This window comes from Rattus rattus, chromosome 13, assembly GCF_011064425.1.
Source record: "Rattus rattus isolate New Zealand chromosome 13, Rrattus_CSIRO_v1, whole genome shotgun sequence".
NCBI lineage: Eukaryota > Metazoa > Chordata > Mammalia > Rodentia > Muridae > Rattus > Rattus rattus.
Genome location: NC_046166.1, coordinates 10,540,786 through 10,564,961, shown reverse-complemented (window position 1 = coordinate 10,564,961; position 24,176 = coordinate 10,540,786). Strand labels below are relative to the sequence as shown.

The window sequence follows — 24,176 nt, the reverse complement described above, 5'->3', positions numbered from 1 at the left end:
GAATCCATCTGGAACCCTGGTGCACGGAGGCTCCCGGAAGGGGCGGCGCAGATCTTCCTGGTCACTGCCGCCGCGGAGAGCCCGTGGGCAGCACCCCGCGAGTGAACTTGAGCCTCGGGACCACAGGTAAGACCAACTTTTCTGCTGCAAGTGACCTGCCTGGTGAACTCAAGGCACAAGTCCACAGGAACAGCTGAAGACCTGTAGAAAGGAAAAACTACACGCCCGAAAGCAGAACACTCTGTCCCCATAACTGACTGAAAGAGAGGAAAACAGGTCTACAGCACTCCTGACACACAGGCCTATAGGACAGTTTAGCCACTGTCAGAAATAGCAGAACAAAGTAACACTAGAGATAATTTGATGGCGAGAGGCAAGCGCAGGAACCCAAGCAACAGAAACCAAGACTACATGGCACCATCGGAGCCCAATTCTCCCATCAAAACAAACATGGAATATCCTAACACACCAGAAAAGCAAGACCTAGATTCAAAATCATATTTGACCATGATGCTGGAGAACTTCAATAAAGACATGATGAACTCCTTAGAGAACAAGTAGAAGCCTACAGAGAGGAAATAAAAAATGCCTGAAAGAATTCAGGAAAACATAAATAAACAAGTAGAAGCCCATAGAGAGGAGACACAAAAATCCCTGAAAGAATTCCAGGAAAACACAACCAAACAGTGGAAGGAATTAAAAATGGAAATAGAAGCAATCAAGAAAGAACACATGGGGGGTTGGGGATTTAGCTCAGTGGTAGAGCGCTTGCCTAGGAAGCGCAAGGCCCTGGGTTCAGTTCCCAGCTCGAAAAAAAAAAAAAAAAAAAAAGAACACATGGAAACAACCCTGGATATAGAAAACCAAAAGAAGAGACAAGGAGCTGTAGATACAAGCTTTACCAACAGAATACAAGAGATGGAAGAGAGAATCTCAGGAGCAGAAGATTCCATAGAAATCATTGACTCAACTGTCAAAGATAATGTAAAGCGGAAAAAGCTACTGGTCCAAAACATACAGGAAATCCAGGACTCAATGAGAAGATCAAACCTAAGGATAATAGGTATAGAAGAGAGTGAAGACTCCTAGCTCAAAGGACCAGTAAATATCTTCAACAAAATCATAGAAGAAAACTTCCCTAACCTAAAAAAAGAGATACCCATAGGCATACAAGAAGCCTACAGAACTCCAAATAGATTGGACCAGAAAAGAAACACGTCCCGTCACATAATAGTCAAAACACCAAACGCACAAAATAAAGAAAGAATATTAAAAGCAGTAAGGGAAAAAGGTCAAGTAACATATAAAGGCAGACCTATCAGAATCACACCAGACTTTTCGCCAGAAACTATGAAGGCCAGAAGATCCTGGACTGATGTCATACAGAACCCTAAGAGAACACAAATGCCAGCCCAGGCTACTGTATCCTGCAAAACTCTCAATTAACATAGATGGAGAAACCAAGATATTCCATGACAAAACCAAATTTACACAATATCTTTCTACAAATCCAGCACTACAAAGGATAATAAATGGTAAAAAGCCCAACATAAGGAGGCAAGCTATACCCTAGAAGAAGCAAGAAACTAATCGTCTTGGCAACAAAACAAAGAGAAGAAAAGCACACAAACATAACCTCACATCCAAATATGAATATAACAGGAAGCAATAATCACTATTCCTTAATATCTCTCAACATCAATGGCCTCAACTCCCAATAAAAAGACATAGATTAACAAACTGGATATTTAACGAGGGACCCTGCATTTGCTGCCTACAGGAAACACACCTCAGAGACAAAGACAGACACTACCTCAGAGTGAAAGGCTGGAAAACAACTTTCCAAGCAAATGGTCGGAAGAAGCAAGCTGGAGTAGCCATTCTAATATCAAATAAAAGTCAATTTTCAACTAAAAGTCATCAAAAAAAGATAAGGAAGGACACTTCATATTCATCAAAGGAAAAATCCACCAAGATGAACTCTCAATCCTAAATATCTATGCCCCAAATACAAGGGCACCTACATACGTAAAAGAAACCTTACTAAAGCTCAAAACACACATTGCACCTCACACAATAATAGTAGGAGACTTCAACACCCCACTCTCATCAATGGACAGATCATGGAAACAGAAATTAAACAGAGACGTAGACAGACTAAGAGAAGTCATGAGCCAAATGGACTTAACGGATATTTATAGAACGTTCTACCCTAATGCAAAAGGATATACCTTCTTCTCAGCTCCTCATGGTACTTTCTCCAAAATTGACCATATAATTGGTCAAAAAACGGGCCTCAACAGGTACAGAAAGATAGAAATAATCCCATGTGTGCTATCGGACCACCACGGCCTAAAGCTGGTCTTCAATAACAATAAGGGAAGAATGCCCACATATACGTGGAAATTGAACAATGCTCTACTCAATGATAACCTGGTCAAGGAAGAAATAAAGAAAGAAATTAAAAACTTTTTAGAATTTAATGAAAATGAAGGTACAACATACCCAAACTTATGGGACACGATGAAAGCTGTGCTAAGAGGAAAACTCATAAGCGCTGAGTGCCTGCAGAAAGAAACAGGAAAGAGCATATGTCAGCAGCTTGACAGCACACCTAAAAGCTCTAGAACAAAAAAGAAGCAAATACACCCAGGAGGAGTAGAAGGCAGGAAATAATCAAACTCAGAGCTGAAATCAACCAAGTAGAAACAAAAAAGGACCATAGAAAGAATCAACAGAACCAAAAGTTGGTTCTTTGAGAAAATCAACAAGATAGATAAACCCTTAGCCAGACTAATGAGAGGACACAGAGAGTGTGTCCAAATTAACAAAATCAGAAATGAAAAGGGAGACATAACTACAGATTCAGAGGAAATTCAAAAAATCATCAGATCTTACTATAAAAGCCTATATTCAACAAAACTTGACAATCTGCAGGAAATGGACAATTTCCTAGACAGATACCAGGTACGAAGTTAAATCAGGAACAGATAAACCAGTTAAACAACCCCATAACTCCTAAGGAAATAGAAGCAGTCATTAAAGGTCTCCCAACCAAAAAGAGCCCAGGTCCAGACGGGTTTAGTGCAGAATTCTATCAGACCTTCATAGAAGACCTCATACCAATATTATCCAAACTATTCCACAAAATTGAAACAGATGGAGCACTACGAACTCCTTCTATGAAGCCACAATTACTCTTATACCTAAACCACACAAAGACCCAACAAAGAAAGAGAACTTCAGACCAATTTCCCTTATGAACATCGACGCAAAAATACTCAACAAAATTCTGGCAAACCGAATCCAAGAGCACATCAAAACAATCATCCACCATGATCAAGTAGGCTTCATCCCAGGCATGCAGGGATGGTTTAATATACGGAAAACCATCAACGTGATCCATTATATAAACCAACTGAAAGAACAAAACCACATGATCATTTCATTAGATGCTGAGAAAGCATTTGACAAAATTCAACACCCCTTCATGATAAAAGGAATCCAAGGACCATACCTAAACATAGTAAAAAGCCATATACAGCAAACCAGTGGCTAACATTAAACTAAATGGAGAGAAACTTGAAGCAATCCCACTAAAATCAGGGACTAGACAAGGCTGCCCACTCTCTCCTACTTATTCAATATAGTTCTTGAAGTTCTAGCCAGAGCAATCAGACAACAAAAAAGGAGGTCAAGGGGATACAGATCGGAAAAGAAGAAGTCAAAATATCACTATTTGCAGATGATATGATAGTATATTTAAGTGATCCCAAAAGTTCCACCAGAGAACTACTAAAGCTGATAAACAACTTCAGCAAAGTGGCTGGGTATAAAATTAACTCAAATAAATCAGTAGCCTTCCTCTACACAAAAGAGAAACAAGCCGAGAAAGAAATTAGGGAAACGACACCCTTCATAATAGACCCAAATAATATAAAGTACCTCGGTGTGACTTTAACCAAGCAAGTAAAAGGTTTGTACAACAAGAACTTCAAGACTCTGAAGAAAGAAATTGAAGAAGACCTCAGAAGATGGAAAGATCTCCCATGCTCATGGATTGGCAGGATTAATATAGTAAAAATGGCCATTTTACCAAAAGCGATCTACAGATTCAATGCAATCCCCATCAAAATACCAATCCAATTCTTCAAAGAGTTAGACAAAACAATTTGCAAATTCATCTGGAATAACAAAAAACCCAGGATAGCTAAAACTATCCTCAACAATAAAAGGACTTCAGGGGGAATCGCTATCCCTGAACTCAAGCAGTATTACAGAGCAATAGTGATAAAAACTGCATGGTACTGGTACAGAGACAGACAGATAGACCAATGGAATAGAATTGAAGACCCAGAAATGAACCCACACACCTATGGGCACTTGATTTTTGACAAAGGAGCCAAAACCATCCAATGGAAAAAAGATAGCTTTTTCAGCAAATAGTGCTGGTTCAACTGGAGGTCAACATGTAGAAGAATGCAGATCGATCCATGCTTATCACCCTGTACAAAGCTTAAGTCCAAGTGGATCAAGGACCTCCACATCAAACCAGACACACTCAAACTAATAGAAGAAAAACTAGGGAAGCATCTGGAACACATGGGCACTGGAAAAAATTTCCTGAACAAACACCAATGGCTTATGCTCTAAGATCAAGAATCGACAAATGGGATCTCCATAAAACTACAAAGCTTCTGTAAGGCAAAGGACACTGTGGTTAGGACAAACGGCAACCAACAGATTGGGAAAAAAGATCTTTACCAATCCTACAACAGATAGAGGCCTTATATCCAAAATATACAAAGAACTCAAAAAAGTTAGACCGAGGGAAACAAATAACCCTATTAAAAAATGGGGTTCAGAGCTAAACAAAGAATTCACAGCTGAGGAATGCCGAATGGCTGAGAAACACCTAAAGAAGTGTTCAACATCTTTAGTCATAAGGAAATGCAAATCAAAACAACCCTGAGATTTCACCTCACCAGTGAGAATGGCTAAGATCAAAAACTCAGGTGACAGCAAATGCTGGCGAGGATGTGGAGAAAGAGGAACACTCCCTCCATTTTTGGTGGGATTGCAGACTGGTACAACCATTCTGGAAATCAGTCTGGAGGTTCCTCAGAAAATTGGACATTGAACTGCCTGAGGATCCAGCTATACCTCTCTTGGGCATATACCCAAAAGATGCCCCAACATATAAAAAAAGACCGTGCTCACTATGTTCATCGCAGCCTTATTTATATAGCCAGAAGCTGGAAAGAACCCAGATGCCCTTCAACAGAGGAATGGATACAGAAAATGTGGTACATCTACACAATGGAATATTACTCAGCTATCAAAAACAACGACTTTTATGAAATTCGTAGGCAAATGGTTGGAACTGGAAAATATCATCCTGAGTGAGCTAACCCAATCACAGAAAGACATACATGGTATGCACTCACTGATAAGTGGCTATTAGCCCAAATGCTTGAATTACCCTAGATGCATAGAACAAATGAAACTCAAGACGGATGATCAAAATGTGAAGGCTTCACTCCTTCTTTAAAAGGGGAACAAGAATACCCTTGGCAGGGAAGAGAGGCAAAAGATTAAAACAGAGACTGAAGGAACACCCATTCAGAGCCTGCCCCACATGTGGCCCATACATATACAGCCACCCAATTAGACAAGATGGATGAAGCAAAGAAGTGCAGACCGACAGGAGCCGGATGTAGATCGATCCTGAGAGACACAGCCAGAATACAGCAAATACAGAGGCAAATGCCAGCAGTAAACCACTGAACTGAGAACAGGACCCCCGTTGAAGGAATCAGAGAAAAGAACTGGAAGAGCTTGAAGGGGCTTGAGACCCCATATGTACAACAATGCCAACAACCAGAGCTTCCAGGGACTAAGCCACTACCTAAAGACTATACATGGACTGACCCTGGACTCTGACCTCATAGGTAGCAATGAATATCCTAGTAAGAGCACCAGTGGAAGGGGAAGCCCTGGGTCCTGCTAAGACTGAACCCACAGTGAACTAGACTGTCGGGGGAGGGCAGCAATGGGGGGGGTGGGGAGGGAACACCTATAAGGAAAGGGGGAGGGAAGGGGATGTTTGCCCGAAACCGGGAAAGGAATAACACTGAAATGTACATAAGAAATACTCAAGTTAATAAAAAAAAAAAAAAAAAAAAAAAAAAAAAAGAATCTGCACCCCCATCTCCCTCCAATTTCTTTTCTTTTCTTTTTTTGTTTTAGGAGCTGGGGACCGAACCCAGGGCCTTGTGCTTGCTAGGCAAGCGCTCTACCACTGAGCTAAATCACAGGCCTGTAATCCTAGAAACCTGTTAGGTTTAAGGGGGATGGTGCCTGTGAGTGCAGGCTGGCCTCGGAGGTTTCGGGCTACCCTCCGTGAGTGTGGTTCTGTGGGACTGAGGTCCTGTGGGACTGAGGCCCTGCCTCCTTACAAAAGAAGTTAAGAGACATCCTGACCCTTTCTTCCCTCAAATACCACATCTAAAACAACAGAAAATCCTCATCTCTAGATTCAGCATAGACCCAAGACGCTCCCCATCCTCCCTCCTCACCTCCATGCTACTTTTAATAACTCCTAACTGGTTCCACATCCCACCCTTGTCCGCTGAATCCAGAGGAACTTGCCTTCCATGCTTCTTCCTGGTACTTTGGTTTTTCGGTGCTATGGCTCGAACCCAGGACATCACACAAGCTAGGAAAACACTCCCCTACAGAGATCCACCCACACCTATGTTCTTGCCTTAGATTATTAACCTCCTCCAACCAGACTTTAAGCTCCTCTGACTTACCCTACACATAGCGACTGTAATCATACCCAGCCATGGGAAGGGTCAGGGACCACAACGAAGCCCGGGAGTTTAGCGGTGCCTCTTCTCTTCCACAGGTAGGACCAGAAGCTATGGTTGTCTCGACTGCTGCCGCAGGAGACAACAGAGCTTTAGACAGAGCCTAGGAGCCAGGGGCTGGGATACCAGAGGTCTCCCGCACCCCTAGACTCTCTCCACTAGACAATGTAAGAGCCCCTGAGGCCACGCCCACAGGAAGCAGCACAACCCTCGGCCCAGCTGAACCTGCACCCTCAGGGTGAAGGGAACGTGGGCTTTTGATCACGTGTCATCATCTAAGCAACACTGAAAAGATTCCTGACTGTCACGCGGGGGTCTAACTTGAAGGCGTGGACCTTTCCCCAAAGTACTGGTAAGTTTGCTTGTCGGCAAAGCAGTAAGATCCTATTTGTCTTTTATACACCTCCCTCTTAAGCAAAGGGCTTGAATATGGGACAGCCCAAAGGTGGTGGGTTCTAGAATATGTAAGGGTAGGGGTTGGGGACTTAGCTCAGTGGTAGAGCGCTTGCCTAGCAAGCACAAGGCCCTGGGTTCGATCCCCAGATCCAAAAAAAAAAAAAAAAGAAAAGAAAAGAAAAGAAATAGAATATGTAAGGGTAGAGATTAGTGAGTATTTTTAGGAGTTGGACTAGTTAGGACATGGGAGGGCTGCTGCCTCTGGAGAGATCGGCTGGCCCATTCTTAGACACCTGTGAGAGGAGTCTGACAGGATTTCATCCTTAAGTCACTGGGGAGTCTGCCTGCTGGGGAATTGTCAAGGGCAGTTGGAATAGCAGATCTAACTCCAATGGTTGAAAATGTCACTGACCTGATGACAACTGACCCCCCTCTGCTGATGACAGGCCTGGATAAAGTGTCCCTGCCAGCCTCTGTTCTGAGAGCAACTACTAAAAGCAACTGAAGTTGGGTGTGGTGGCCTAGGCCTTAAAGCACAGCACTAGGGAAACAGCCATTTACGTCTCTCTGATGTTTGAGGGCAGCCTGGTCTACACAATGTGTTCCAGCCAGGCCAGGGATACAGAGTGAGCCCCTGTCTCAGTTGCAAATGAGAGTTTCAAATGTGTCTGCCTCCCGTCCATTCGCAGCGTGTACACCAACTCAGAGGAAACACCCGACCCAGCCTGCTACTGTCTGATATGCAGGCGGCAGACCTCACAGCAGCTGGAGCCCCCACAGTCCGGCCAGACCAGCTTTAGTTTGTACCCTCTGCTCCACTTCGGAATCCCGGCATGGCCATTTTACAGAGGTTTCCTGGTCTGAAAAATGGGAATGCTACGAGTCAGATCCCGGCAGCAGCCGCGGCGGCTCAGTTCTTCTGTAGCTCTCTCTGTGTCTCCCTTCCGTTTCCAGAAACAGGGCCTCTGGTGTGACTGTCTCTGATGGTGTCATCGAGATGTTCAATTCGCAAGTCTTCAACTCCAGAAGAAGTGAAGAAAGGCAAGAAGGCAGTGCTCTTTTGCCTTAGTGAGGACATGGGGAACATTATCCTGAAGGAAGGCAAGGAAATCCTGGTAGGAGATGTGGGGCAGACTGTGGACGACCCCTACACCACTTTTGTCAAGATGCTGCCAGACAAGGACTGCCGCTACGCTCTCTGTGATGCAAACTGTGAGAGCAAGGAGAGCAAGGAGGAGGACCTGGTCATCTTCTGGGCCCCCGAGAGTGAGTGTACCCATTCAGATGATCTATGCCAGCTCCAAGATGCCATCCAGAAGAAGCTGACAGGAATCAAGGACGAACTACAAGCCAATTGCTACGAGGAGGCCAAGGACCGCTGCACCCTGGCACAGTGCCAGTCATTTCCCTGGAGGGCAAGCCTTTGTGAGCCACCTCCAGCCCCCTGCCTGGAGCATCTAGCAGCCCCAGACCTGCTCTTGGGTATTGCAGGCTACCCCTTTCCTGCCAGACTGGAGGGGCTAGGGGAAGCCCAGCAGGGCAAGGGCTATCCTTCACCCCAGTTGCCAGACATCCCTGCATCCCTTGACGGTTCTGGCCTTCCCAAACTGCTTTTGATCTTTTTATTCCTTTTAGGTTGAAGCAGACCAAGTCCTGTCCTGGGCACCCAGTTTGGGGGGAGCCTGTATTTTTTTTAACAGCACCCCTACTCCTCACCCCTCCCCATCCCATGCTGCCACCTTCTAACCACAATAGGGACTCTGCGCTTGTCTGTTCAGTTCTATATGAAAATGAAGTGTGGAAATGACCCTCCCTGCACCAGCTGGTTGCCCTCCCCTTTCCCTTGATCTTGGCCACTCATGGAAGCAGGATCAGTAAAGGACCTTCAATTAAAAAAAACAAAAAGCAATAAAAAAGCTAATTAACCAAAACATGGGACTACTACTGTGGATGCCATAAGCTTTTAGGAAGGCCCTTTCCCATCTTCAGCCATTCGGTATGATTAAGGAACACTGCCAGCACTGGGGAGCAGGGCCTGCACCTCACCTGGGCAGCAGGGTAGAGCTGGGTCTGGTTGCAAAGGGTTGCTAATGTGCCAGTCCCAAACCCGAGAGCAGGAGGCCCGGAAGACTGTCCAGCTCAGATACCCCTCAAGCCCAGATCCAGGGCTTTGAATTGGCCCACCCCAACATCAACCCCATCAATGATGGGGTACATGAAGGGTTGGTCCTACAAGATTCAGACCTACAGGGTCTCCATGTCACGGGACAACAGCAGGATATCCAAGAGGAGTCCCAGTGAGATTCCAGTATTGAGAAGCAGAAGTGAGGGGCCTCATACCAAACCAAGTCATTGCAATGAACATTTGCAAACAAAGTGTGGACAAAAGGATATACTGTGTGACACACTGTGACACACTGTAGCTTCCACAGGATTTTTTTTTCTCTATTGGGGTGGAGTGCTTGCAAGGGTAAAGAGCAGCTACAAGGAGGGGGAGATGAGTGGGATTGGGGTGCATAATGTGAAATTCACAAAAAAAAAAAACCAATAAAAAGTTTTTTTAAAAAAAGGAGAATTGTTTTCCTTCAACAGCTATAGTTTATTTAATGAACTAGTTTTTGTTTATGCTGTTTACATTTTTAGGGCTGGGCACTGGAGCTTGGGTATGCTAGGCAAAAGCTCTACTTGCTGATATACAAACCCAGTCCTGGGTGTTTTGAGACCACTTTGTAACCCAGGCTGGTCTGGATCTTCTTCCTGCCTTCGCCTGCTCTTTGAACTGCTCTAGTCTCTTTTAAAGTAATTCCCTCTTCTTACACCAGATGGAGCTGTCGCACTGGCAACAGAGACGCATCCTTGTGGGAGGGAGGTGTTCTTTTCTGAGAAGTCAGAGTTTTAAGGTCCAGCTTAACCCTCGGGTCCACTAAAATCCCCCAGAGCTTTGAGAACCTACCATTGGACCTGTCCCATGCGCAAGACCCGCCTGGCCTCTGCATCAGCATTTCCAGCTTCTCTGGCGGTTTCTGGCTACAAGGAGAGAAAAGTCAAAAGCTGAACTGTGGGGAGAAGGATGCAGATGCAGTTTTAAGAGGCCTGGTTTAAGAGATGCGGAAACCCAGCGTCCTGCTATTACAGCCAAGTGTTAAGCGAGTCCCAGGGCTTCGCAAGAAGGCTGAGTCGGAGCAGAAGGGCCAAGTCAGGGCCTGTGGTGCCGATCGGGTCCCTGCTGGCCTCAGCACACTGGACGCCAGGTGGAGAAGGATACCAAAGCTACACTGTATTCCCAGCGAGCTTAGGAGATGAGTGTAGAGAACTACTACAGGTGACTTTGGCTCGGCGGGGCGAGCATGAGAGGGCGGGGTTAGGGGGTGGGGTTAGAGTCCAGAGAAGTTCGATTTCATCCTCTTTGGGGTCTGAGCTTCATGGATGAGCTGGTATCCTGGGAAGCTTCGAGAAAGGAGAAAGAAGGGGCCGGGGGACAGGTCCCTGTGGACGAGAAGATGCCTTGAAGCAGGAAGAAGAGGCTCCCAGTGGTCTGTGCCTTCCTCGTACCTATAGAGTGCAGGAGTCAGGACCTGAAAGATAGGCATCACCTGGGAGAGGAAAAATAAAGGCATCAAAAGAACAGAGTCCCTGTCTGTGGGTCCAGGTTGGGAGCAAAGTAAACGGCATACAGAGCGATGCAGAGGGGGACTAGACCAGCGGAGGGGGGCCAGTGAATCAGCAGAGAGTGAATGAGCAGGATCTGCTCTCTCTACTCTCCCCAACAGAATAGCCTATCAAACCTGGCGTGAGAAAGGAATGCGGAACTTTGTCTTAAAGCATCTTTCCCTGGAGCTGGAGAGATAGCTTTGCTGTTAAGAGCACTTGTCTGCTCTTCCAGAAGACCCAGATTCAACTCCTAGCGCTCAGATGCAGCCCACAGCATTCTGTAGCTCCAGGTCCGATGAATCTGACGCCCTCTTCTGGGCTCCGTGGACACTGCTCGAACATGGTACACAGACACAGAGGAAGAAGACAAAGCGCCCATACAATAAAAATACAGATAAAAGAAAAATAAAGAATAGAGAAGAGGCTGGCTGCTGATTGATCTCTACTAACCCGGAATAGCATATACACCCTTAAACATCTGCTACCAGCAGAGGTGCTTTGAATATGCTTGGCCCTGGAAAGAGGCGATATTTGGAGGGGTCGCCTCATTGGAGGATGTGTGACACTGTGGAGGTGGGCTTTGAGGTCTCTTAGTGCTCAGGCTCCGCCCAGTGTGGCAGGGGAGTCTCCTACTTGCTTCCTGCGGATCAAGATGTAGCACTCACTGGGGCTGGAGAGATGGTTCAGTGGTTAAGAGCACTGACTGCTCTTCCAGTGGTCCTGAGTTCGAATCCCAGCAACCACATGGTGGCTCACAACCATCTATAAGGGAATCTGATGCCCCCTCTGGCATGTCTGAAGGCAGCTACAGTGTATTTATATACATAAAATAATCAATAAAAATGTTTAAAAAAAAAAAAGATGTAGCACTCACATCTCCTCCAGCACCAGGTCAGCCTGCACGCTGGCAAGTTTCCCACCATGTTGATCATAGACTGAACTGAAACTATTGCCTTTATAAGCGTTGCCTTGGTCATGTTGTCCCTTCACAGCAATGAACCCCTGAGATAGAAATGTGGTGGTTTGAATAGGTTTGGCCCCCATAGACTCATGTGCTTGAATGCTTGGCTCACAGGGAGTGGTACTATCAGAAGGAGTAGCCTAATTGGAGTAGGTGTGACCTCGTTGGAGGAAGTGTGTCACTGTGGAGGTGGGCTTTGAGGTCTCCTATACTAAAGCTCTGCCCAGATGTCCCCTCCTGGATGCCTGCAGAAGATGGCCTCTTCTTCTGACTCAGGTCCTTCTCCATGTCTGCCTGCCTGCTGCCATGCTCCCTGCCATGATGATGATGGACTGAACCTCTGAAACTGTAAGCCAGCCCCAATGAGATGTTTCTTTTATAAGGGTTCGCAGAAATAAAACCCTAAGACACCATCCTATAGCCGCAGGATCCACTCAACATTTGCCATAGGTGATCAGTTGCTTTCAATTCGGCTGGTTTTGGCAGTAATATTAGAGCTAATTATGTCACACCCACATGTATGCACATACATCACATGCACACCCTCCACATGCATACACACATACATCCCATATGCAAACACACACATACACATGCCACATACATAAATGACATGTGTAAACACACTCTTCACAGGCACACCTCCCACATGCACACACATACCACATGCACACACATACATGCCATACACACACACACACACACACACACACACCTCACAGACACATTATTCTGGGTTAGGAAAGGTCATGAGGAAGAAATAAGAAAGCTATTTTAAACCAGAACTATAATTCCTCTTAGCTTGTAAAAAAAAGTTGATTACACGGGGAATCCCAGACAGAATAAGATTGATTACACTGTTTTCTTAAAGGCAGGCTAAATTTAAACAAGCTGAGCACACACTGTGTGAACAGATTGAACACAGAGTTTTACATGATCTCAAAGCACATAACTAACTCGGTTACAAGGTCAGGTGAAAGTTCAATTGTAAAGGCAGAGTTACAAGAGGCATTTCCCAGAAAAATCATTTCTACACAGTTCCTGATATTTTCCTATTAAATATTTTACACTCTTGCCCCCCATCTGGAAACTACCCTTTCATACTTCTGAAAATGTCCGCAAAGCTACTCGTCCGCAAAGCCACTGCTCGGGCCACGTGCTAAAAGGCTTCGATTTACAGCAGTACCCTCAAGCCTTCTTTTGTTTACTTCCTGATACCTGCTGTAGTTTCTTTTCCGGTGCCTATGCTAATTTGAAATATGATTTTTAGTTTTTATTAACAATTACCTGGTGCCATGCTCCCAACTCTTTGGGTGGGATTTGTTGACCCTTGGTTAACTAGTATGTGATGAATCTTAGTGTTTCGTGTGAGAAATAGATTATATTTCTTTTTTTAAAAAAGATTTACTTATTTATTTATTTAATGTATACGAGTACACTGTAGCTGTCTTCAGACACGCTAGATCTCATTACAGATGGTTGTGAGCCACCATGTGGTTGCTGGGAATTGAACTCAGGACCTCTGGAAGAGCAGTCGGAGCTCTTAACCGCTGAGCCATCTCTCCAGCCCCTAGATTATATTTCTATTTTGTGAATCATCCATAAATTTTTGATATGCTCACTTAGTATAATTTAATTTTTAATCAGGATTCTTTCCAGCCACCTAGTACTAAGAGTTAAAAGAAGCTTAAACTTCAGCCCCTTGAGTGATCTCCCGTACTTACAGGCTAGCGTGCTCACTTCCCGTGCTCACTTCCTTTCACACCTCCCCAGTCCACCTTTGGCCTTTGTATCTTAATGTTTAGCAAAATGTTCGTTCGGACTTTGAGGCATCCTTACTCATTTCTTCCCATCTCATTTTCTTCCAACTCTTCATAGCAATTTGAATAAAAATGGCCCCCACAGGACCAACCGTATAGTACTGACCGTAGGGAGCAAAACTATTAGGTGTGGTGTTGTTGGAGTAGGTGTGAGATTGCTGGGCTCAGTCTCTTCTGGTCCGATCAAGATGTGGAACTCTCAGTTTGTCCTCCAGCACCGTGTCCAACTACATGGTGCCATGCCTCCTGCCATGATGATAGTGGGCTAATTCTCTGAGCTCTAAGACAGCTCCAATGAAATGTTTGCCTTTATAAGAGTTGCCATGGTCATGGTGTCTCTTCACAGCAGTAGAAACCTTAGCTAAACATTCTTCCTTTCTGGATTTAACCGGCTTCTGTCTACCCTACTATGTTCCCAGGGAGAAGCTTGGAGGACAGAAGGACCCTAGGGGCTTTCGCCAGCCCTACACCCACCGCCTCAGGTCAATGTTAGGCCAAGTTCCATTCTCTACCCACAGTTCTCAGGAGGAGTAGGAACGCTCTTGAAAAACCTCAGAGTGTACTGACTGACAGTCACCGGACCCTCTGGTCCCAGATAGAGTTCGAATGCATGTCATATGCTTGCTAGCCAATAGATTCAAAGGTCAATATGCTTAGCCAATAAGTTTCAACTGTAACCTTGCTGATGCAACCTGTACCTCTAAAAAGTATAAAAACTGCTTGTTATAGCCATTTGGGGTCGCCCTCTAGTCATTTGCCACGAGGGGCTGATTGAGAGTCAACCCCAAAGTACTGGAAAAATAAACCTTTTGAGTTAGCTTCGAACTCCGTTCTTGTGCCTCATTTAGGGGGTCTCCCGATAGTTAGGACAAAATGAACTCCCAGTCATCATTCCCTACTGAACATATTTACACTTTACCCTTTCTCCTGAGCAGTGGTTTAGGAGAGATTCGATCTGGGTCATTTCATGGATTAAACCTAGGCACCCTGTAGACACTGTTCCCTACGTCCTCCTGATACCTGCTCTGTCTTCTGTCTGTGTCCTCACTATGTAACCCTGATGACCTCTAACCCTTCTTTTATCTGTTTATTTGCCTAAGATAGAGCCTGGAGCAACCAGGCTGACCTCAAACTCCTTGACCTTGGACTCCTGAAATCTCGAGTCTTTCCAGGTGTTAGGATTCCAGGCGAGCTTGACCTCAGTGGGGTTCCTGCTCCAGGGTGACAGGCGCACAAGGCTGCCTAGGAATGTAGCTTTCTGTTTGCTTGAATTAATTCTTTCTGAATGTTGCAGTTTGTCCTGGAGTTATCTGTATTTTGATGCTAATTCCACTGCCCCGAGGACAGCTGCCTAGTCACTACTCAGGAATCAGGTGACTTCACCAGAACCTTCTCCCCATTGAATTTGTAAAGTACAGGTGAGGGGCAGGTACAGGATAGAAGGAGGCCTGTCATTGGAGGAGAAGGAAGGATGGGCAGTGAGAAGTTTGAAGGAAGAGAAGACTAGAACAGAGAAGAGACGGGAGGGGAGAGAGAGAAGCCGTCACAGGATGATGGAGGCTGACGTTAAGGTTCCGTTACAAGTTGTTATTAATGTTCCTAAGGGATGGATGGTACTGGGCTTTGTCTGTTAGGTGGGCAATTATATCTTATCAATTGGGTCAAAGATTATTGTGTTGTGTGTTCTTTTATGTGAGGGCTTGAGTGTAGCAAAGTGTACGGCGGCTGGAGACACTGGGCCGCCGAGGAGTTGGGATGTGTTTCCACCAAGATATCTAGTAGATATCATGGGACACTGTGGTACGGACCTAGCTAGGTAAAAAACCACAATACTTTATTTTTTATATTTTTACAACAACATCTGTGTGTGACTTTCGGCCCCCTGCTCCGGCCGGATAGATCTCCCTTTGTCTTTAACACTCTGAAGTGCATCTGCACACATATGATAGCATATGATTTGGTATCCACCCAAGGTCCTCATGTGGGAGCCTGGCCTTCACTATGGTGTTGAGGTGGTAGAGCCTCTGAGATGCAGGGCCTGTGCAAGACCGTGCAGCCACAGAGATGGTATCTTAGGAGAGACCACTGTTGGTCCCAAGGACTTGGTGCTCCAGGAAAAATGAGTCGTCAGAAAGCAAGGTCGGCTGTTATGGTTGCCTCGCTCCCGGTCTCACCCATGACTTCTTCATACACTGCTATTACTGTGACACTGTCTGCCATGAGGCCTTCACCAGGACCAAGCAGAATGCAGCATCTGTCTCGTGAGCCCCGGAACGGTGAACTAAGTAAATCCCGTCTCTTCAGACAACGTTACTCTGCTTTGCATATTGTGTTAGACTCAAAATGGACCAAGTCGAGATCTGGTTTTGTCTTTATAATCTTGTGCCACTGAATAGCTGCGTCGGTCAGGAGTTCTATGAGCCACTTTTAAAGATTGCCTCGTGACAGGTTCCTCCACTTTCTCAGCTTAAGATTTCAATGCATATTAGAATCTTTTCCTCTCCCCCATGCTTCTTGCTGTATTTATCCAACTTCGTGTCTCCCATCACCCTCTGTAGAAGTTGTTCTCAGCCTTCCTGATGCTGTAACCCTTTAATACAGTTCCTCGTGTTGTGGTGACCCCCAACTGTAAAACTATTTTCATTACGGCTGCTTCTTCTTCTTCTTCTTCTTCTTCTTCTTCTTCTTCTTCTTCTTCTTCTTCTTCTTCTTCTTCTTCTTCTTCTTCTTCTTCTTCTTCTTCTTCTTCTTCTCCTCCTCCTCCTCTCCTCCTCCTCCTCCTCCTCTTCCTCTTCCTCTTCCTCTTCTTCTCCTTCTTCTTCTTCTTCAGATTTATTTATCATATACAAGTACACTGTAGCTGTCCTAAGATACACCACCAGAAGAGGGCATCAGATCCCATTACAGATGTTTGTGAGCCACCATGTGGTTGCTGGGAGCTGAACTCAGGACCTCTGGAAGAGCAGTCAGTGCTCTTAACCGCTGAGCCATCTCTCCAGCCCCCTCTTTGCGGCTTCTTAACTGTAATTTTGCTACTGTTATGAATCACAATGGAAATGTGTTTGGAAGTAGAGGTTTTTCAAAGGGGTCATGACCCACAGGCTAAGATCTACAGGATCTAATTCTCAAAGATCCTCTTTCTTTTGGGGAGGGCAGAGTCCACCTTGAGACAGGGTCTCACGCTGTAATCTTAATTGATCTGAACTCACAAAGATCTGCCTCCTGGGTGCTGGCTTGTACCACCACACCTGGCTTTAGAAAAGCTGTGTTAATCTACTATTCAGCTCAATATTCAATGCCGAAGTTCTAATTTCAACGACATAGTATTTTAGTTTCAGTAATTTTATTATTTCAGTTTACTTTTTGTTTGTTTGTTTGTTTGTTTGTTTTTAGAGTCTCAAATATCCAGAGCTGGCCTCAAACTTGATATATAACCAAAGTGACCTTATCTATCTATCTATACATAACCAAAATGACCTAATCTATCTGCCGCCACCTCCTGGGCGCTAAGATTATAGGCATCTGCCACTGTGTTGGTTTTCTCTGGTGCTGTTCCCCCAGAGAACACACAAACACCCCTAAAGCCATTGACTGTATGGGGAGTTTGTCTAAATCATGCAGCCCTGAGCCTCAGTCACTGTTTTTTTGGTCTGTTATGCACATCCTGGTTGACGCACTTTAGACAGCAAGAACAGTTAGTGAAAAGCAAACCTAAAGCCGAAAAAGCGAGATTGTGGACTTCGGGACTTCCCCAGATCCCGGGCTGTGGATCTGGTCTTTGATGGATTAGCTCTCTGTCCCCCTGTCTGGGGCGTAGGTTTTGTGACCTAAAGTCAGATGATGCCTCTGGCATCGGTTGTGTCGAGGTCTCAGGCCTGTTACATCCCCCACTGGTATAATGAGCACGAGTCAAATCATGAGCTCATCTTGGGGCATGGGGTTGTATCGTTCCCCGAACACTAATAATGTGACAGGATTTATTTTTGTTTTACAGTTAGGTGGGCAATTGAGCAAGCAGCACCTTACAGGGAGCTCCGTAAGTAGGAAAGAGTAGCGAGCCACAGGGACCAGAACAAGATTAGAACCAGTGATGAGATTTTTACACCACCCTTCCCTTTTTAAGGTTATTTTTGGCTAATTTTTTTTGATTATCCTTGACAGGTTGTCATAGAAGCAACCAAGTTTCTCCCAATGCCACAGAGAGACCTCTTTGTTTCATGAAGAAGAGGTCCAGACTGCCCCTATTCTAAAGGACGATTTCTGCTAAGGAGTCTACCTAAGCTTCCAGGGGGAAATAGCTTTCTAAAAAAGATTGAGTGCTTGATTGATTAATTGATTGATTGAATGAATGAGTGATTGATTGTATATGAGTATACAGACACACCAGAAAAGGGCATCAGATCCCATTCCAGATGGTTGTGAGCCACCATGTGGTTGCTGGGAATTGAACTCAGGACCTCTGGAAGAAAAGTCAGTGCTCTTAACCACTGAGCCATCTCTCCAGCCTGGAAATAAAAGCTTTTTACATTGCTTAGGGTTATATTTACTTGATCACTGAGTTTTGTTTTTAATTCTATTTATTTAATGTGTAAGTACTCTGCTGCATATACATCCTCAGGCCAGAAGAGGGCACCAGATCCCATTACAGATGGTTGTGAGCCACCATGTAGTTGCTGGGAATTGAACTCAGGACCTCTGGAAGAGCAGTCAGTGCTCTAACCACTGAGCCATCTCACTAGCCTGAACACTGAGTTTTTTGGAGCTTTTAATCTCCCACAATCAGAGTTGAGGTCACAACTGTAATTGAGCCCACAGTGCCTGCCCCAACCAACAGGAGAATGAGAATGGGAGTGTCTTAGTGTTTCCATTGCTGTGAACAGACACCATGACCAATGTAAGTTTTATAAAGGACAACATTTAATTGGGGCTGGCTTACAGGTTCAGAGGTTCGCTCCATTATCATCATGGCAGGAAGCACGGCAGAGTCCGGGCAGACATGGTGCTGGAGAAAGAGCCAAGAGTTGCACATCCTGATCTGAAGGCAGCCAGAAGAATACAGTCTTCCAGGCAGCTAGGAGGAGGGTCTCAAAGTCCACCCTCAAAGTGACACCAGTCCTCCAACAAGGCCACACTTACTCCAATAAGGTCACACCTCCAAATAGTGCCATTCCCTGGACCAAGGGTATTCAAACCACCTCAGATGAACACCTGTGGCAAAATCTGCAAGAGAATGTAAACAAGCGGGGTCTCCTTTAGTGTAAACAACTCATTTCCTGACTCCCCTAAGGTGGAGAGCCCCAAACTCCAATTCCTCCAGGAATCCCTTTGGTAACTAGAGGATAAAAGTCAAGGATGCAGCAGAAGTCAGCCCCTCCGTGTCCAGATGAACGTATGTTGGGTTTTCAGTCCAACAGTGGTCAGGACTGCTGGCTGTGCCTGGACCCCGAGCCGCCATATTATGTTGGAATTAGAACTAATCAAACAATAAGTCCTAACAATGGTAAAAAAGACTAATCTAAGGTCACCCTCGGGAACCTCCAAAGGAAGTTTGCCTGTGTAATGTCACCCAAGATGCCTCCTGCGTGGTCCCCTACGCAGATTCCTGCACTAATGGCTTAACCAACTGTCCATCGTCTGAGTGTGGGTTCCCAAACCTTCTGATGAATGGCTCCCTGGGCTTGCTGCAAGTCCTGTAAGGACTAGAGCAAGGAATGGTCGGTAATGTCTGTCTTCTGAATGTCTCTGAGCTTACGGAGTGAGCTCCCAAACACAACTTCAAATCGGGTGAAACCATCTCAACACAGGGTGTACCTGGCCCTAAGAAGGGTAAATGGTGGGAGATTGGCCCAGTTGTGTTTCCCTAGAGGCCAAAGGTCTTTCTCCTCTCTCTGCGAGAAGGCGTCTCTCTGTGTGGGTATTTCTGGAGGTTTTGTTTGTTTGTTTCATTGTTCTGTGTAGTCCTCTGTTTGACTTGAGTTCTCTCCTCTCAGGAACACAGGAGGTCAGGAGGCACCTGCCTGAGTTCTTTTTTCCAGCTTTTCAAGATTTTGGTTCCACATTTCAGTACAGAGTTTGCTTCACTACCGCAGCTCTGTAAGCGCAGGCTTTCTCTTCCTCTCCATATCCTCACTTCCTTTAGCAATCTCCTACCAAGCTTTGCAGATCAAAGCCTTACTGCCTTCCTCGTTCAGTCAAAGGCAGACTCTGTGTGTCTGGTTTTGTCCCCTTGTTGGTTTTAGGAGACTTTGAGGCTAGAGAGAAGTGATCTCATCCTTCCACAAGCCAGGAAGCTTCCACGGCTTTGTGGGAGCCTACACTGTCCCTTGCATGGAGCATTGTCCATGGGACTCCATCCACCCTAGGGACAGCAGTACATCAACGTGAGATTTGCTTCTGGACCGCTGTAGTGGGTCCTAAGCAAATGCATACTCATCTCAGCTGTTCTATAATTCAGATTTTGATCCCAAAGTTTTTATATATATATATATATATATATATATATATATACACACACACACACACACACACACACACACACACACAAACACACACACACACACACATATCTTTCTAATCCACTTTGGGGAGGAGGTCACCTCAGGTTATGTCTATATCCAGAGCCTTATAAAAGTTCTGCACAATCCATAGACTTAGACATGTGTGTGTGTGTGTGTGTGTGTGTGTGTGTGTGTGTGTGTGCACACATGTGCATACTTTCATTTGAATGCTCCTGTGCATGCCTGGTGCCTGCAGAAGTAAGAAAAGGAATCCCCTGGAATTGGAGTTATGCATGGCTGTAAGCCACCATGCCAGTGCTGGAAACTAAACCCAGGTCCTCTACACCAGCAGCCAGTGCTCTTAACCACAGCTATCTCTCCAGGACCCATTGTCTTTGAAGGACAACAGGGTAAGTGCACAGAAACAAGCGCGTGCCCCGCCTTTCCTCTAGGAACTACTCCTCAGGCAGCCCCCTCAGGTGAGAAGTATCACTGTAAAAGCTTATCTGGCCTCCCACCTCAAACAAACACCGACGAGTAAGTGGATCTAAGCACTGAGCTGGGCTGACGTCTCTGCCGTGGTCTGGGTGAGTGGTGGCTCCGCGGTCACACCCTGGACAAGGATGGAACCTTAAGAAGCAGAAAGGTGTGGTGGTGTGCCTAGAAGGGGATCTTGGGGCCTGTCTTCCCTCCCTCTCCTTGCTTCTCTGGGACCATGAGGTGGGTGGCTTGGTCCAACCTGTGCTCCTTGTACTATTGTGAGGTCCAAATTCTTCCAGGACCTCTTGAGTGAGACTCACGGAGACAGTGATCGATGCAAAAACAAGAGGAGCTTAATTCTGCCCACGTATCCGGGGCCATCCCACTTCAAGGGGAGCCAAACCTGAGCAGACACTAACAGGAGTTACATACCTGCAAACAATGGGGCAGAAATCAAACAATGGTAACTAGGCAGGGTACTATTGATGGAGCAAAGTGACCTTCAAGCTCACTCGTGGTCAGTGGACCGTTCTGGACTTTCCAGGAGAGGACGGTTGGGAGTCACAGGTAGCTTTGTTTGACAATTTGGCTTGTAGCCATTCCAGGAACTAAACTAACTCTACTCCCACTGGAAGGGAGGGGTCTTTCTGTGCTCGGAGGTTTGTGGTGGAATTTCCCCACTGGCCTCAGATTGACCCCAACTCTGTCTCTTTCACAATCCCAGCACAAAACAATGGGACCAGCTAGCCACAGACTGAAACCTTCAAACCATGAGTTAAAGTAAACCTTTTCTCTTTTTATATTGATTGTCTCAGGTATTCTATTACAGTAACAGAAAGCTAACTCTTTCAAAAAATAGAGACCCGCAGAGCAATGTGGTTCCTAACGCAAGAGCACCCCAGGGTCTCACTGGGTCTTACTGAAAACCTTGAACCCGAAGTCTGGGCGAACTAGATCCAGGGTTAATTTTCAGGACTGCGCCGTAAAATGCAATCGATGAAATCCAGACTGGAAATTTCTACAGGTCAGCTTCTCTCACTGACATGCTAAGAAAGAGGCGGAGACGGACTCTCCAAACATTCCTAAGACAGTTACAGAGACTGAGACTGACCTTGTAATGACTTGTGAAAGCACACTTGGTGACAGAACTGAAGAACAGAGCGGATATCAGGAGGGGCAGGAGATGTAAATTTCCCCTGCCTGAGTAGTGCTTACCTGGGGGGTCAGTTTGCTATTCAGTACGTTTTATTCACGTGGTTTCCGGTTTATTGGAGATTTACCGGTCGAGCCATCTCACAGGCCCTTACATTGGGGAGACTGACTTCAAGCTAAGCACTTCCAACTCCTAGACCCAAAGCAAGCTGAAGCGAGATAGCCCAGGGGACAATCACCGGGAAGAGGCTGCCTCTGGCTTCAGGCCGACCGCCCGCGCGTGTTCTCCAGGCCCATTGCCCTCTGGGGTCGAGAAAGTTTCGACAAGCTTGGGGCTACAAGGCTTGGGGTGCTTTACCTGGGTCGACTTCAAGGAAAATCGAGGTCAGGGCGGAAACGGGCAGAGGTGGGTATAGACTGGAGCCCTAGGAGGTGGGACTAGGGCGGATGCGCTCCTCTGAGCGCTCCCGGTGCGTGGTGGACGCTCTGCCCCGCTCCTCTTTGCTGACCTGCCACGAGGGCAGTCATCCTGGGGAAACAGGCCGCCAGAGTCACCGAGCGCATCCGAATGTCCTGCCCCAACCCGGTGCGGCATCCAGGCACCAGATCCATCTGGGGACACCCGCTGGCCTGGGGCAACCACACAGACCCAAGGGGGAGCAGGGATAAAGACACGGAACTGGTCGCGCGATCCGCGTGGGTCCCGCCAACCCAGCCGCTGTTGAAGACGCTCAAGACTCAGAGTCCGGCGGGCAGAGTATTCGGGTGACCTCCGAGCCTCAGTAAATCCGCGGCTCGCCTGCTCCAACGCTCCCTCCCCTGGCTCACTTCCCTGGGACCTCGGTCTCCTCCCGCATCCTTCTGGTCTAAGACACTTCCCAGCGCCGCCGCAAGGAGGCGCTGTGTGCGGGCCGCTGGAGGGCGCGCCCAGTGCGTCCAACTTAAGAAAGACCGGAGCTGGAACTAGAATTTGGCCAGGGCTCTTGAACACACGTGAGGGACGAGCAAGGTGACATATCCCTGAAACCTCAGTCACAGGAGGAAAATAAAGGCTTTTTACCTTGTTTACTCTTTTTTTTACCTTGAGTATCGTGATCATATATCTTCATAATGAAAATAATATTTTGAATGAAAAAGTATTCCAAACTAAGCAGGCATAAATCATGCGGTAGGAGTAACATAAAACACGAAGATTTTGTAAGAGCATTAAGTGTTGGGGTACACAGTCCTAACACTCAGGAGGCTAAGTTCGGTACTCTGTCACAAAATAAAAGCAAAAGTTGATCAAACTGCCTTTCTGGGATCATAAGCCAAAAGGCACTAAGGTGGTCTGCCAGAGGTGACAGTCGAGGGTACCCGACTTCACTAGCAGCCATTGTGCTTCGGCTGTCAAGCAGTGGGCCGCCTCGCTGCTCTTGAAGCTTAGCCCGCCAACCTGTTGTTCAGCCAATCCGGCTTCTGCTGGTTTGTTACCACCTCTGCACCCCAGCCACTCTTCTCTCTCTGCTAATTTTTATCCTGGTACCTGCTCAGCCCACACTTCTACAACTGAACAAGAAAGGATCACTCAAGAAAGGCCCTTTTTTGGCCCAGTTTTTGTAACGTCAGGAAAGACAAGTATTGAATCGAGTTGGGGATCTCCCAGCTGATTCGTCAGGTGAACTCAACGGCCTGTTCACCGAGCCAGAGAAGAGGCTGTTTCCACCAATCACAACAAACTTCACATGCAAATGAAGGTTGGGTTTGTACCAATCAGCACAGCCCCTTCCTTAATTTCCAGTCTCAGCAATGCTTCGGTTGGTACTGAGAAGTGCTTTACCTCTCACCTGGGTGGGGACCGCTGCAGGGCCATCTAGAACTCACTGAGGCTTGTCATTGAAAAAAAGGTGACATAAAGTGAATGTGGCCTGAAGTCCCAAAGTGTCACTTCCGGGAGCCAAAGCGCTCAGCAGCAATTGTTGTAGGTTTCTCTCAAAGGATCTGTGGAGAATCAGAATGACCTTTAGGGTAACTCAGTGGGCTACTTGACAGTTGTTTTGTCCAGGGACAGCCGAGGTAGCAAGAGAAGTCCAACAGCTGCCAATCGGGTAGTTACATTAACGGATCCATTGCTTATTTACAAGAAAATAAACCTCGGGCATGCGTAAAATCTAAACATGGAGAAATTACCATTGACAAGCTGATTTTAGCAGATTCTTTAAGGGCGCTTTAAGAGTGCTCGACACAGGGGTTGGGGATTTAGCTCAGTGGTAGAGCGCTTGCCTAGCAAGCTCAAGGCCCTGGGTTTGGTCCTCAGCTCCTAAGAAGAAAAAAAAAAGAGTGCTCAACAAAGAGGTGGGCCCTCCCC

General features: G+C 46.2%; 1 pseudogene; it reads left to right on the top strand.

Moving 5' to 3' along the window:
- Positions 1 to 8,101: 8,101 nt before the first annotated feature.
- On the top strand, positions 8,102 to 8,773 carry LOC116914941 (annotated as a pseudogene).
- The last annotated feature ends 15,403 nt before the right edge of the window (positions 8,774 to 24,176 follow it).